The 17444-nt window shown below is 32.4% G+C and overlaps 1 protein-coding gene across 5 annotated transcripts in view; it reads right to left on the minus strand.

Annotated features, from left to right (window-relative positions):
• The window catches only part of NOVA1 (NOVA alternative splicing regulator 1), a 144751-nt gene that overhangs the window by 6529 nt on the left and 120778 nt on the right, over positions 1–17444 (minus strand). The gene's annotated exons all lie outside the window — the stretch shown is intronic.

The raw sequence follows: 17444 nt of genomic DNA on the forward strand, positions 1-17444 counted from the left end.
AATGATATTACATGGATGTTCTATCTAAATTTGTAAAATGACTATTTTGATTCGGTAGATCATTCTCTTTTTGGCAGTAATAGCTACATTTTTAAAAACAGAGCTTACAACCATATTGTCAAAGGTTACTGAAAACTTACTGTAGTCACATGAATACTTACAACGATTCAATGTGACTGTATGAAGTATAGGCGTTTTAGCTAATTTGTTCTGAAACATCCAGCTACAAAACCCAGCATATTTTTATTTATTTAATCATAATCAAATACTATTATAAAGAGGTATAAAATCAGTATGTTACTTTTATAATCCTTAAAATTATAATACAGATATTAACATTTAAAGTTATGTTTTGGTAGCACAAAGATACATATGACACTGTTTTATGACTCATCAGGTAGATAAAAAATTGTGAATGTTCTGTCACTGACAAAGCACTGAAGGAACTGCTTTCCTTGTCCCAAACATTTAAACGGGCAGGCTGAAATATCTGTTGAAATTTGAGCAGAAATTTAGTTGAGATCATCTATGAGATATCTCATTAGTTAATTTTTAGCAAGTATTGTCATGTTATCTTTAAAACACAGATCTGGATAAGGATATTTTTTAAAAAATAGAGCCATGCATTTTTAGGAAGGTAGCAAGCAGTGAAAGTATAAATTCAAATGCTAGACTGGGCTACCTCATAAATATATTTACATGTATTAAACACATACACACACATAGCACACAACTTTTCTTACCACACATATAATTTATAGTCACAGTAGAAATTTGTTTCATTACAATTTGTCTATATAATCATTTCATTTTTTTTGAAAAAAATCTAAATTTTCTAGAGACATTTCTTCAGAATGTCAAATATATCCCTCATATTCCCCTGATTAAGTGCATTCAGTTTCAAGAAGTAGACTGAGAAATAATTTTTTTAAAAGTTAATTTTGTTCACAGACTTTTTGGTAGAAAATTATTTGTCTGAAATGCTGAAATATGTTAAAGTGATATAATTAGAAAGTTAAACCATGATTACATCTTACACCAATTATAAGATTAGAATCATCCTTACATTTTATCCTGTGCACGTAAAATATTAAGAAAATTTACTTTAAGGATTTAAAAATCCAAGTGTTAAATATAATTATATTTTGTGAATATTTCTTTTCAAAATGAGAAACATTTTTGCGAAACAATATTGTTGAAAACATTTATATACTGACAAATTGAGGTGTTTCAATGTAATTTTTTTATGAAGAAAAATATATTAATCAACCAAGACTTTCGAAAGAGCTGTTCTTAAATTACTTTAAATTTTAATATCACTCCTGTTTTGCTCAATGTAATGATTGCCTGTATGATTATAACCCACGAAGAGAATAGCACATGAGAGGTTAATTATGGGAACTATCCTATAGACTGTCAATAAAAAGTAATGAAATATATAATTTTATAACATCCACTCTAAAATCACCTTAAGCTTGTATAAGGTATGTGAAGATGATGTTAATTTCTACTACACTGCATACCAGTCTCATACTATATTTATTGCACCTATAACCTTTTCTTTTAACTCTAGGACTCCTTCCAAAAGAACTTGCAAATATGTGCACAGTACTTATATTACTTACACAAGCACATTACCTTGTCCTTCCTTTTTAAATTTTTCCCTTTAATCATTTTTCTTTCTTTTAAATATTCAAAAATTCTGAAATAACATATATTTCAGAAATAGTATGTGAACTTTTCATAAAAGTAAACATCTTCCAAAAAATATGTATCTTTGCAAATTAAAGAATTACACACATCATCTATCTTTATATTAAAGATGTCCTTATGTAGTAAGCACATTTTCTGGATTTTAGTTTTAACTATTTGAAATAATCTTATATGAAGTACTGTCAGACATATTTGTATTTGTTGTTTTACCAAATAGTGATGTAGCCTCCAAATTTTGTTGGTATAACTGACATTTGTCCACATAGAAATAAATAAAGGTGTGTTATGATTTAACAGAAGACATTAGTGATTACATATTAATATTTGTAATATGTAGCATTTATCAACTTTAGACAGGACTAATTCTGCTTACAATGAATAATCTCAGAAATTAGAAAATTAAAGAAAATGTAAATGTAAGTTATTAAATTCCAAGTTTAATAAATATACTTAGTAGCCTAGCCACTGAAAGTTACCCAACTTTTATTTCTGACACAAGGACATGAAAACCTCTTAGAATTATACTTTTTTCTCTGAAAAGTTTAAAAAAATCCATATTTATTTGCACATTTAATATTAATCTAATACGGACACAGAGAGGAAAGAGACCCTCTGAAAACAAGTTGAGACAAAAAGAAAAATTAATTCATTTGTATAATATCTCAGAGAGAGTAATGTTCTATTTCCACTCTATGCATCAGATCAGAGCCAAAAAGCAGGTGTGGAAGCTTGGAGATGGTGGGCAACTGAACACTGATTGGGTGGGGGTTGGAGGAAACGAGTGTGGAGAATTATGTGAGATAGCCTATTTGCTTACTTCTTAGATATAGGAATACAGCATTTACCTAAAGGAAAATCTCCGGGACTTCCTTGGTGGCACAGTGGTTAAAAATCCACCCGCCAATGCAGCGGACACGGGTTCAAGCCCTAGTCCGGGAAGATCCCACATGCCGCGGAGCAACTAAGCCCGTGCGCCACAACTACTGAGCCTGCACTCTAGAGGCCGCGAGCCACAACTACTGAAGCCCGTGTGCCTAGAGCCTGTGCTCCGCAACAAGAGAAGCCACCACAATGAGAAGCCCGCGCGCTGCAACGAAGAGCAGCCCCCGCTCGCCGCAACCAGAGAAAGTCTGCGTGCAGCAACGAAGACCCAACGCAGACATAAATAAATAATAAATTTAATTTTTAAAAAAGGAAAATCTGTGTTTGCATCCCCACTGAAATGACAAATAGCAAATTTTAATTGTACCCGTGACTTCATTTTCATTGGTGAAGTCTGTTAACACACTGACTTAACATAATATTCTTATTTCTGAAGAAAAACTGGACCTTAAATAGCATACAATTATTTGGTGTAACATGTATCAGCTAAATCAGATATATTCCTGACAGTTACAAATCAGTTTTCCCTTCAGAACTATGATCTACAGTTGCTACAGTTGCTACAATCCACCCAATCTTCTATGAAATGCTTATTGAGTGGCCCAGGCCCTGTGCTGGGAGCTAGAAATAAAGGATACATGTGGCACTGTTTCTGTCTTTAAGGAACTTCCAGATCAGTTATAGAAAACAGATGTGTCAATGTGTCAGTGCATTCAAGTCTTAAAAGTGTGGGTACAGAAATATATAAAGGGTACAAAGGAGACAGAAAGCTTAACTGGAAGAAAAAGGGATAAGAAAATCTTTGAGAGATGATCATGTTTCATTTTTGTAGTATCAGTAGCCTATCCTTTACTGTCAGACATTCCCAATGAGGTTGCTCTGTGTTGGAGAGTTCCTGTTCAAACCTAAGTCCATTTTAGTAGTGATGATCTGCTTAAATAATGATATTATTTTTAAAGAATTTTACTTATTCCTAGACTTATAATTGTTATATCAAAGAAACATGAAGTAAGATTAACAGTATAATTATACTAATTTTACTAGCATCAACTTTTCAGAAAAAAAAGTAATGAAGTGGCTGTTTCTCTATTTGCAACCACAAAAGAACCTCTATGGGAATCCCATGGAAAGAGTTAAAAATACCAAATAGGTAGGCTTTAATATTGATACATTTCTGATTAAAAATAAGCATTAAGAAAAAAAAATAAGCATTAAGAAAAACACATTTACTCCTTTGCCAAATAAGAACCCCAATTCATTATGGTCTTAAAAAAGAATGACAGTGTCTGTAGGCATCGTATTTCTTCATTATCATGGCAGGGAAATTACTGAACTATTTCATAAAGCAATACTTTAAAATTAATGCAAAACAAGTTCCAGTATAATTTAAGATAGCTCAATTAATAGTATGAACTATTTTATTTAGGGCTGCCATGTTATACACTATATATGTACTGCTTTACATTTTCAAAGCAATTTCTATCAATTGTGGATACCTGCTATTTCATTCATTCAGTCAGCTGACGTCGATCTTCCTTACAACAAGAGACTTCAGTTTTCCTTCAGGAAATAACCCTCTCTCATTCTGAGTGCCATGTACTTTAGGTAAGGCTGACCACCTTCCAATACCTCTGGAACTGGACACATGACCTAAGAAGCCTGCATATCACACTTTCCACACTCGTAGCAGGTACTGATTTGGGACTGAGCACATGACACAGGATGGTCCAATAAGAGTTAGCCTTAAGAATCTGTGAAATTGTTGGGATGGAAGTAACTGTGTGTTTAATCTAGCAGAACACAAGCTTGATATTACTAGTGCTATCTTGTCACTATATGGAAAGAGGAAGAAACTGACTGAAAATAATTTTAAGTTGACTTAGATAAAAGGAGACTTCAGAAATGGAGAGAGAGAAGTTTCTGATACCATTTTGGCATCTGAATCTAACCATGTATAAAGCCAGCACAGAATCAATATAATTTCCCCCCCTCTTTTTTTTTTGTTTTGGTTAAGCCACTTAGAATTGGATTTCAATAACCTGTAATCGACAAAACAGTTTCCTTGAAAATAAGTTCTTGTTATATCATGTAGTATTTGCCTATCCAAAAGAAATACTGACAGTTTATTGTATCTCTTGATGCTCTAAAAGTCAAGATGTCATAACTCTGGTAAAGAGACATGAGTGCATTATTTAACGTATCTTTTACTGAGATATACACGATCTAATAGGATAAATTTCTTTCATTTGCCTAATGTATTACACCTTAGGCTACTGAGGCACCATTTATTAGTGGCCATTGGAGATGTATGTGTCATGTGGGGGGATCCACACTGAACTGCTGACCAAAGTAAACTGAAAAAAGTGTATCTTTCTTTTGATTATAGATTTTAAAATATATAAATAACTGTCTTTCTAAAAAGTACTGCTCTGACAAAGTACGTATGACAGAGCTACATGAAATATCCAAAATGAATGAAAAAGCAGCTCTTCCAACTCTCTATGTGTGTTTAATCTACTTACTTTTGATAACCAAATTCAAGGCAGTACAGTTTTCATAAGCATGTCTTTATACCTATCGTAAAATACTATGCTATGTTCTCTCATATATCCTTACCCCCCACCTACTGCCAACACCAGGTTTTAAACCTGGAAGCCATCTGTGCCTTCTCTTGCTCCCTAGATCTCTACATCCTGTTATGCACTGTTGATTTTTTTTCCCCTGAAATGTTTCTTGCCAGTCCTACTGCTTTAGCCTATCTAAAGGAATGTGTGGTGTAATAAAAAGAATCTAGAATTGACAGTTAGGACATATGGACCTTCACCCTGGCTCTGCTGTGTGACCTTTGTCAATCACTTCAGTTTCATCATCTATAAAACCAGACAACTTGATAAGACTGTGGATGAGTTTTTATTTTAGCATTATTAAAAAGCCCTAATCAACAGCCTTCAATAATCTCCTTCCAGCTACCCACTAAATTATCCAGATCCCTTATGTAGATATTCCAAATTCTCCATACCCTGTCCCCAACTTGTTTTCCCAGTTTCATTTTCTATGACTAGTATTCTATGCTGAATCCAAACTTTACCTGCTAGTTCTTAAATATACTCTATATTAGTTGTTTTTCTAGGTCTTTGCCTTTGTTTATTCATTTGTTCCAAATGACTAAAATGTTGCCTATATTTCCAACACTGTTCTTCCCCTTTAACTCACACATTTTTGCTTGCTGAAATCTTATGTCTTCCAGAGCAGCTTGAATGTAATGCAAAATATATGGATTTATGTAAGAACTAAATAATAAAGTATTTGAAAGACTCCAGCATGGCCATGCAGGAGTGTGTGCGTGTGTGTGTGTGTGTGTGTGTGTAAAATACGACACTGGGTTCTTAAAACAAAAACAATTTTATCACCTCTAAAATCTAAAATTCAAATTATATTGCACCCATACTGAAATTTACAAAAAGACAAATATACAGATGTTTTAATCTTGTCATAAAATTCCTGAAATCAGTTACACAGATTTGTCATTTAAAAATCCAATAAGAGTACAGTAATTAAATATGCACTATATGCCTTTTTCTTAAGTTTTCATCAATGTATTATGTTTTTCCTATGTAATTTTATAGCTTCTTACTAATCAAGCTTGTGGCTAGGCTTCTTTAGCCATAAAAAATGTGGTCAGATTGGTTCTAAAAGTCTAGAATATAAACATATTAGTGTTTACTTGATTAAGCAATGAACTGGATCAATTAATAAGATGACGAAATGACAGTATCTACTGAATCATAATCACAATTCATAACCGGTGCAGTTACCTCCCACACCTTGCCTTGCTTCAAGCAATTGCATTTTTACCTTAAAATAATTGAATTTAAAAAGTTTTGTGGAGACCATACATCATCCATTTTATATCTTCTTCCAAAGGGCCATACTTTACTTTCCCCTCTGGCTGTAAGACATGGCAGAAAATGACAGTATACCTCTTTTTTGTATCTCTTTGGAACAAGACAGAAAAAATGAATGATAATCACCAAAAAATTTCTAAAGGCAAATAAAGTTTAACTGAACTATTTTTTTTTACTTCATATATTTTTTACTTTTCCCCTTGAAGCATTATTCTAAGTTTTTTTTCTTTTGATGACTGTTGCATATTTTAAAAATATACCATATTACATTTCAGAGAGGGATATACTTAGGAATAAGAAAAATAGGAGAAATCTATTCTTTATAAGAAGGAAGTGAAAAAAAAGCTAGACATAATGATATCAAAAAAGAATACTACTAGAAGTCAAGTAATTATGAAGAAACTATGAGGGTTGTAAATGATAAACTATTATAGAGCAGCTCATTATTTACAAATGAAAATAATTTGGGGTATTGCCTTCTTAATGCTTACTAAACCAGCTTTTACTAAACTGAGGTTAAATTTCTGGAAGTCCCATTTGCCATTATCATCATGTGTCAAATTATCAAAAAGCTCTTTGAAACTATTATTATTATTTTTAAACCCTCTCTTTTTGGCTCATCTCTTTCAGGGCATGTATACTAAGATATATGTTCAGATTTCTTAATTCTTATTAGTGGAAAAACATATTTGAAATATTTGGGCTTTTTATATGAAAACTAATATTTTCAACTTAATATTTTAAAGGTTGCAACAATCAATTTAAGTGAAATTGATTGAAATCAATTGAAAAAGTGAAAAACAGCCATGCACATGAAAGTAGGGGCTGTTTACTGAAGGAGATAATGGAAAGGTGTGAAAGAAAAGGATAGAGGGAATCAGCAATTCTATTTTGGATATATCAAGTTTGAAATGCCTACCAGTCATCCAAGTGAAGATATCAATGATATGTAGGTGATTGGCTATGAGTTTGAGAGTTAACATAGAGATAGTATTTAAAGCCAGAGAAATGGATAAGGTAATCCAGTGGAAGGTAAAAATGAACAAACAGTTCATTAAATAGTGGACAGCAAAGAATTGTGCAGGATAAGAAAATATTTAACTTCTAAAATAATCAAAGATATTCAAAGCAGAGCAGCAAAATTAATCACCAAAAAAAAAAAAAAAACAAAGGCAAACCAAATGAAAATGAGGAAATGGCTTAACTACTAATCTCTTTCTTTTAATCTCTTTTCTGTGGCAGTATATATCAGCTTTGGGAAATCACCTTATAGAACACATTAAGTTATAAAATGAGCATAATCTTTAACTTAATTTCTCTCCTTCTGTGATCCATCTGGGAAATAATCCAAAACATGAAAAATGTCATATACACAGAACAGTGTAAAGACACTATATAAAGCTATAAAATAATGTGGAAAATATCTATGCAAAATTTTAAAAATACATAAATGTATATGTAGAATTTGAATTAAACAGTGTAAAATTATATGCAGATAAAACTGAAATAAAGAAAATAATAGAGGTTGGGTTTCAGATGAGCTTTTTTTCTTACCATATAAACCTTGTATTAAATTTTTAAAAATTAGTATAACAAAAGGAAATAGAAAAATTATCCCCAAATTAGGATGCTGAATAAACAAATGCCACAAAAGCAGAATAAACAATTCATTAAAAATAAATTTTGTATATTTCTGGTATTCATTGAACAATTATTTACTGAGTTCCAGGTACTGTTCCAGATGTTGGAAATACAGAGTTAAATAAAAAGGTTAAGATCTCGCTTTCATGAAGCCTCCAGACATGTGGTACAATAAATACTAATAAACATTTAAATGTGTATATAAAATGATTTGATAAATGACAGAAAAGCAGATTTATAAAATACTTTAAAATTTTAAAACAAGAAAATTTTAAATCATAGTTTTAAATAAGAATCATGTAATTATGCTAAATGCCTGTTTAGGAAAACCACAAAGTTAATCTAATCTAGGAATATAAAGCTATTTAAAAGTCTGAGTTTGGTACATGGGTTGATTTAATATTCTATAATGTAAGCAAACTAATTTGATATTATTGGAAGTAAATTTCTCAACTATGTTTAAAAACTGATCTCTATTTAAACTTATATAACTAGGTAACTAATTATTAAAAAAATTTTCACAATTTGGATTATTTTTCTTTTACATATTTTTGATTAAGCCATTTTTACCATTAAAATTAAGTATTATTATTAATTAGTTAATGATAGATTGATGTACCATATTTTAACATGATTTAAAATATTATTGATATCAAATTACAGTTGCTTGTATTTTATATTTACTAATCAAGCTAATTCAACATTTCTTATATTTTAATTTCACCAAGAATTTTTCTGAAGGCAATATTTGTTTTTTAAAAAATAATAGTTGCCTACATTTCAGTGTCTTATTAGTAAAGGGAAGTTGACAGTTTACTATCATAAATGACTGTCATTAAATGAAAATGTCCTGAATTTTTCTTATTACATTAATACTTGTAATGTGCAAATACATACTGACTAATATATAAAAAGCTACAGAAAAATGTCTGCAATTTAACAAAATGTATTATTAGTCATAAAACTAAATTTTTTCCTACATTTGGATTGAAGTAATTCACTTCTAATACTTAGTGAATCACAAATAAAAATACATTACTTTTATAGCCATTATTTGGCTAAAGTTAATGAAACAGATCACTTCCTTTCTCAAATATATTTTTAAAGAGTAACTGAAGGACTGTATCACCTAATGGAAGGAAGGAAACAATAGCTAAACCAAAGACCAATAAAATTAATTATAAGGTATGAGGTTCAGAAGAAAAGGTGAAAAAGATCAACTGGAATATTCCCAAATCAAAGATTAAAATATTAGAAAAAACGAGAAACAATTTTTATTCCACAGTGATCAGGTATCAAACTCCTCAATCTGGCAAAACTATGAGAATATGAAAAGATATTATCAGAGAGAATATGCAAAGATTTTCCTATTTCTAAGCTTTTTTAAAATAAAATTAAAATATTGAAAATAAACTTGATAACTACCTGGTTTTCCTGTTTTATGTATTTTCCATTTTATATGGCTCTATTTGAAAGATAGAAAAATTCTGTTGAAGGGTATATATACACACACACAGAGCAAGACTAGTGCACATTCTGGAGTAATGAGGCACTAAGTGCTTTAGTTATCTAAAGGCACATATAACGTTCTGTCTTGAGAACACACTGTGTGCAAGAACTACCAGAGCTATGACTGCAGGGAGAATGCTGATGAAACAACCACCTTTACCTACTAGGTAGTCCAGAAAGACGAAGAATATTGCATATCTGCCTACTTACCAGCCAACACTAGACAAGGCACTCTGCATTTTTATCAGTGACTGAGCCATATATGGGATGTAAAATAAGGAACATTTCATATTTCATTAACTCTTTTCCCCTGAAGTTTACCATTTTTTCAATATGAAAACTTGAAAAGCCCTAGGCTTTCCATAAATATAAATATGCCTTCATATGAAATCAAACCTTTAGAAGGGACTTTGGAAGGTCACATAACATGGTATTTACTAAGTGATGTGTTATAATTCTAACCGGAAAATATTAATGGTGTGCTGCTTTCAGCAGTAATTCTTAACTTGCCCTCAGGAAGATCCTCTGATGCCCATCACTGGGTGTGAAAGACAAACCATCTACAGCATAGCACACTAACAAAATTAGAAGTTTGCAGTGGAATGGGTATGGTTAGGAAGTGCTCATTTAGCTCTCCGCCATAAATTTTGGCAAGAATATTGCTAAATAATCTTTAAAAACAGTAATGTAATCTGCATATATAAATATTTCCATGGTTAGAGAACCTCTAACTGTATCTGGTAACAGTCAAAAGACTACTACTGCTATCTGAAAAGACAATCATCCTTTGTATAATATTTCTTCAAAGATTTAAATTGTATTAATTAGTAACCTTTACTGTTTTCAGTGATAATACTAACACTTTCCCTTCAACTTGTGCACAAATCAAATCAAATATTTGTTCTTTAATGTTAATCAAATAATATTCAAAGTGTGTTATTTCATTAAAAAGTCGAAGTTGTGAAGAGATAGTGTTATGTAATACACAATTATATAATTATCGTATTTTTAATAAACTACTGTGCATTTTTCATATGGTAAATGGTGATTCCCAAATAACAAGAGGCTTCAGGAAACATTTTTCCAACTCTTCAAATATAGATGGCTAATCTCATCCTAAATCTATTAAATAAGAATCTACATAGGTAATTTTGATGAGGCTAGAATTGAGAACTTTTGATATATTAATTAACAAAGAATAAAGAAAAATATTACAGTTCCTTTGCCACTTAATAAATGTCTCCTCTGATCCTTAAAGCCTCTCTTGTGATCCTTCTTGAAACTCCTCAAAAAGCATCCCACAACTAGGAAATGAAGGAGTCAAGTAGTCCAAACAGATATCTATCAAAGACAGTCCAATCTTTCTCAATCTTTTGGAAAGTTACCACTTTATATTCCTTAGAACATTACATAATATCGCAACTGGAGCCATTATTTTTTTCCGTCTTGTTTTACATTCCCTTAGTTAACACTTTAAAAACAAAGTAGAAACATAAAAAGTTAATAACGTTCATATTCCTTGTCATCACCCTGATGATACATGAACACAGGATATTTCTGACTTAAAAATAAGGCCATATGTTTCTTAGCAACTTAATTTTCTTTAGTTAATATATTACAAACACTATTCTAGGCCAATTTATATGGCTCTAACTCATTATTTTTAATAGCTTCACCACATAATATTCTACAATACCATATTTATTCAGCCACTCTCCTGTTAAAGCAGATGGTTTTCCAACTGTTGCCACTGTGAATACTACTGCAACATACATCTTTGTCTATATTTCTATGTATTGGTACATTAAATTTTACTGGGTAGATTCTCAAAAGCTGTAATATTATAGCATCTCTTATATCAACAGTGTATGAAAATGATTATTTCCTATATATATATATATATTTTTTTGTGGTACGTGGGCCTGTCTCACTGTTGTGGCCTCTCCCGTTGCGGAGCACAGGCTCCGGACGCGCAGGCTCAGAGGCCATGGCTCACGGGCCCAGCCGCTCCGCGGCATGTGGGATCTTCCCGGACCGGGGCACGAACCCGTGTCCCCTGCATCAGCAGGCGGACTCTCAACCACTGCGCCACCAGGGAAGCCCTATTTCCTATATTCTTGACAGCACTTTTAATTTATAAACACATGCACACACACACAGGCACACACACAGAGATAAATTTTTGTGTTCTTGATATATGTGTATTATATATACACACATAAAATTCTGTCTATCTGGTAAAAAAAAATATAATCTTGTGATGTTGATTCAAATTTTCCTGATGCCTGGTAAGGTTAAACATGCTTTCATGTTTATTGGGCATTTCCATTTCCTCTTCTGTAAACTGCCTTTTCATAATCTTGACCTATTTTTTTCTCCTGGGTTTTTATTTTTTAATATCAATCTAGGGTTTCTCTGTATAGTAATTAATTCACTGTCGTATGTGTTCAACATATTTTTCCAAGGGTACTGTCACCTTTTGCTTATTAATGGTGTATTATTCTACTATACCAAAATATAAAATATTTATATATTTGAATGTTCTAACCTATTCCTTTATGTTTTAGATTTCCTTCTTGCTTAAGAAAGTCATCCTCAACTTGATTTCACACCATAATTTCATCAAATAGTCTTACAGTTTCAATCTCATATGCATTGAGATTTATTTTTATATATTGTACAAGGTAGAGCTCAAATTTATTTTCTTTCAGGTGGACAGTCAAGTATGCCAGCACCATTTATTAAATAAAACATCCTTTTCTAAAATAAATAAAATGACCCAACTATTACTCTGGACCAGGCAGTGTTCTAAATGCTTCTCATGTACTGATTTATTTAAGAATCATGACAACCCTATGGAGGAGGCACTGTTATTATTCATTTTACAAACAGAAAACACATGGTGAAGTTAAGAATGTTTCCTTAAATCAGAAAATTAGGAAGTGGCAAAGAAGCTAGGAACTATGGCCTAAGAGTACAATTCTCTTAATCCCTAAATTACACTACCTTTCTTAATGAATGATAGAATACAGTTAAGTTCCCATATGTACTTGGATCTATTGATATTTCTGAAATCTCTTTTATGTTTCATTGACCAATTATATTTGTTTGTGTTAATACCACATGGCTTTTATTATTATTGCAAAATTTCACTTGAAGAAGGGATTTTCAAAAATAAAAAATGAGTTTTATAACATATAGACCATAAGCGTATTCTTCCAACTAATACTAGTCACTCAACAAATATTGAGAACCTATAATCCTCCTGGTTAGTGCTTCTTAATACATAAGAGAATAAAACAAAGACCACGGTTCTCATGTAACTTATTTTCTAGGAAAGTGAGACTGACAATACACAATAAATATGATAATAAGCAAGGTATGTAGTATTCCATGAGGCAATGGAAAAAAATACAGCAAGATAAAGGGAATCAGAAGTACTTGGGAAAATGGGGAGGCCAGGTTGCAGTATCAAATAGGGTGGCCAGGTATATCCTTCTCAATAGGGTATTGACAGGTGAATTTTGAACAAAGACTTGACGACTATGAAGGTGTTAGCCAAGTAGATCTCTGAGATAAGAGAATTTCCTGTACAGAGAGGCAAGCACATGCCTAATGTCTGCAAGGAAACGCAAGCAGGTGAATTTGCCTGGGGCAGGGTGAGGAAGGAGGCAAGTGGTAGGAAATGAAGTGAAAATGGTAATGTGGCAATGTCCAGATCTTGTAACTTAATGGATGTCATTTTGGGGATATTGGCTTTTGCTGAGTTCAGTGGAAAACTATCACAGGTGTAATTTTTAAAAACTGACATATTTTAGAAGCCATAGTCCACTCAGTGGAGAACAGACTTTGGGGAGCAAAGGTAGAAAGTCAGAGAAACCTATACAGAGGCCTTTGTAATAATTCAGGCTTGGACTAGGGTAGCAGTAGATGTAATGAGAAGTGGTCAACATTCTATATATTTTTTAATGGTAGAGTCAACATTATTTCTTATAGGAACTGGATTTGGGGTATTAAAGAAAAGAGATGAGGATGAATCCAAGATTACTGATCTGACAAAGTGGATGTATGGAATTGCTTCAACTGAGACGGTAAAGCCCATAGGTGGAGCAGGTTTGGAGTAGTTTTAGGACTCCTAAATTAAAGATGTCCATTAGATATGGATGTGGCAATGCTGAGTGGGAAACGATACAGTCTGTAGTTTCACTCTGAGATCCAGATGAGAGATAAATGTGAACCCAAGTTATGTGGGATCTTACACAATTTTAGAGGACATCTTTGTCCTCTACATTCAAAATTATAAAGATAAAACTAGGTAGAGAGCCTTGTAATAAGCCTGTGCAGGTTAGGAATCTTAAGGCTTAAGCCTTCATTAGTTCATAGTAAACCTGCCTCTCATTGGAAACATATATTTTGCATACGTCAGAATATAAAAGCCAAGGTATTATATGAGGAGAAAGAAAACTATATACCCAGAAAAAGTTTCAAGTATTAAGACTCGGATCACTCCAACATTAAGAGGGATGATGGGAAGAACTAGCAAAGGATTTTGAGATGAAGCACAAGGTATGATACAGGAGGAAAATCAAGGTTGTGCAATAATATCCTAGAAGCCAAGTAATGAAAGTATACTGTGAAAGTGAAAGTGACAAATTATAACAAATACTGCTGATAGGCCAAATAACACGTAGATTGAGAACAGACAACTGGAATTAGCTATATGATCATCACTGATGTCCTATGCAAACACAGTTTTGGTAGAATGGAGGCAAAAACCTGATAGGAGTGAATTCAAGAAAAGATGGGAAGACAGAAACTGGAAAACAGAGAGTAAATAATTTTTGTGAGTTTTGCTACAAAGGAGTATAAGAAATAGGGCATTAGCTGGTGAGGGAAGTGAGATTAAAAGAAGTTTTGTTTTGTCTTTTAAGATGGGAGAAAAAAATCAGATGTATGTATGCTGATGGGAATGATCCTATAGAGGTCAGAAACTTGAAAGATAAAGGAGAGAGAAGGTAGAATTGTTGAAGAGATGACCTTGAGTAAAGAAAAAATAATAAGGTTTAATGTGCAACTGAAATTACTGGTTTTAGATAGGAGCAGGGAAAGTTTATGGTAATAGATGAGAGGTAGAATATGTGGGTATAAATGAAGTTGTGATTTTGTACAATTTTTCTTTTTATTGCTTCCATTTTTCTCAGTGAAGTAGGAAGTAAGATCAGCTGGGAGTGAGGATGGAGCAAGAGATATTGGGGTGCTCAAGGACAATCCTTAGATGGCCCCATGATCTCTGCTCCCTTGGTGTTATGCCTTGTATAGTTTCCTCCATTTAAGTGTGAGTAGAAATTGTAACCTGATTTCTAATCAACAGAATATGGCAAACGGATGGAATGTCACTACTCTGATTAAGTTACACTGTATGGCAAAGGATGTGAGAAGTCACTCCTGTGTTTAAGTTCAATAAGACTTCATCTTGCTAACACACAACGGAGAGAGAGAGATTTTCCTGTTGGCTTTGCAAGACGCAAACAGCCAAACTGTGAAATGCCTGTAGAGAGGGTCACACAGCAGGGAACTTGGGCAGCCTCTAGATTCTGAGAGCTTCCTCTTGCCAACAGCCAATGAGAAGTTGGGGTCCTCAGTCATACAGCTGCAAAAAACTGGATGCTGCCATCAACCTACATGAACTTAAAATCGGATTAGACTCCAGTGAAGCCTCTAGATGAGAATACACCCCAGCCAGTACTTTGATTGCTGACTTGTGACTCTGAGCCGAGGACTCAGCTAACAGTGCCTTTGACTCTTGACTCAAAGAAACTATGAGATAATAAAGGTGTGCTGTTTAAGCCCATAGTTTGTGGTAATCTTTTATACAGCAACAGAAAACTAATTAAAGGAAAGGAGAAAGGAGACAAGAATTTATGAAACAGTCCTCTAAAGAGTAAAAAAGTCACTGGGCTTATGATTACCTGACAGAATTAAGGGTCCATTTGAGATCTGTGTTCATGAAATCGAAGTGGGACCAGTGAGTTCTATTTGTGTTTTTCTGTAACTATACCAAAAGTGCTATATATGAGTATGAGTTATCTATTTTCATTTGTTTTGTATATTTTGATATATAATTTCAAATTTATTAGTACATAAATAAATATCTATAAAGCACATATTTCTGAAACTCTTCTTTTTATTATTTTTACTTTTCCTGAAATTTGAGAAGAATCCCAGGAGAGCTAACAATCAGGAATCTAAAATTAAGAATTTAATTATTGGCACCATTGACTGATTAACAAAACCATTTTGTTGAATCTTGAAGTGATTGAAAAATGTAGCATCGATAACTTAGAACTGATCAAATACAACTGATTCTGTTTTTTATCTTAAGTTTATAAACACATTGATTAAGACTCTAATTCTATTTGTATCTTTATATTTGCTTCTTAGTTAAAGTTCCACATGTAAAAAGTGTCAAACCTGCACTTTGCAATATGCAATGCATGCAAAAAAAAGAGTGTAAGTTGTAAAAGTATTAGCCCTAACTTTTCTTTCTTAATAGGAAAATAATAGCAATTTGATTTATAAGTTAGACAACAAGTAACTCAGTACTCTCACTAGGGAAGAAAATAACTATAGAGCATCTCAAGCTATCCTAAAAAGCATACAGAAACTTTGTATAGAAATATTTTAGAGTTGAAAAAGCAGCAATATTAGTATCACCGAATCTTTTTTTAAAAATAAACCTCAAACAGTTTAAGCTGTTTTATGCTATATTATTTACCATCTTAAAGAATAATCTTTCTTTTTCATTATCACTTGAAAGAAATTTCAGAAAATATTAAATAAACATAACCTAACACTTATATGGTGAGTAGTACACTCTAGAATAGCACTGTTCTAAGAATAGTTAATGAATTTATTATCTGAATTTCACAGAAGGGGAAACTGAGGCCCAATTTACTCAGCAAGTGGCAGAACAAGGATTTGGTTATAGGAAATTAGGCTCCAGTCTTGACTTTTAACCACCATTCTATAAAGCTTCTCATACGACAGTCCTTCAGTTTTCCAGGGGAAATTATTATAGACCCATAACACTGTAGTTACAGTCTGTCAGTCTGATCTGTGAAAACAGTCTGACCTGTGGAAACATGAGGGTAGGAAAGTAAAATCCAGTATGTACTGAAACATTATAGTCATTTTTAAAAAGAACAGAAAAGATTTTTAAACGTTGAAACTGCAGATAAAACTTACTCTTTAATGTATTTTCTGTGCTTTTTATTGTTGGGTTTTCTAAATGTTAATAGTCCCTTAGTTCCTTTTATTACATTAGTTTGTAACACAAACTATTTATTCTAAAGAAAACTCAATCATAACTCATTTAGCTATTATAGATGAAATAACACAAGTAGTCGTCTAGATTGCTTTATATTGGTTTGTGAAAATTCACATGGAAAAAGTCTGCAGTTACTTTTAACAGCAGAGGATATCAGATTAGCTATAACACATAAACAATAATTTTAACACAAAACTGGAGACATATCTGCTAAATTGCTGGGTAAGAATAAAGTAAACTTATACCAGAAATGAACGTTATATTATTATAGGTTTAAGAGTCTATTTTAAGTATGGAGAGTTTAAGATGATCACATTAAAACCCATTTTTCTATCTTGGTTACTCTTACAGATCTAAGTCAATTTAGTGAAGCTGAATTAATTAGGACTATCCACAAGAAACAACTGTGAGCTATCTAAAGACTGAATAAACAGCAAAAACCAAATTATCTTCTGTCCTACAACATT

This window comes from Globicephala melas, chromosome 2, assembly GCF_963455315.2.
Source record: "Globicephala melas chromosome 2, mGloMel1.2, whole genome shotgun sequence".
Classification (NCBI taxonomy): domain Eukaryota; kingdom Metazoa; phylum Chordata; class Mammalia; order Artiodactyla; family Delphinidae; genus Globicephala; species Globicephala melas.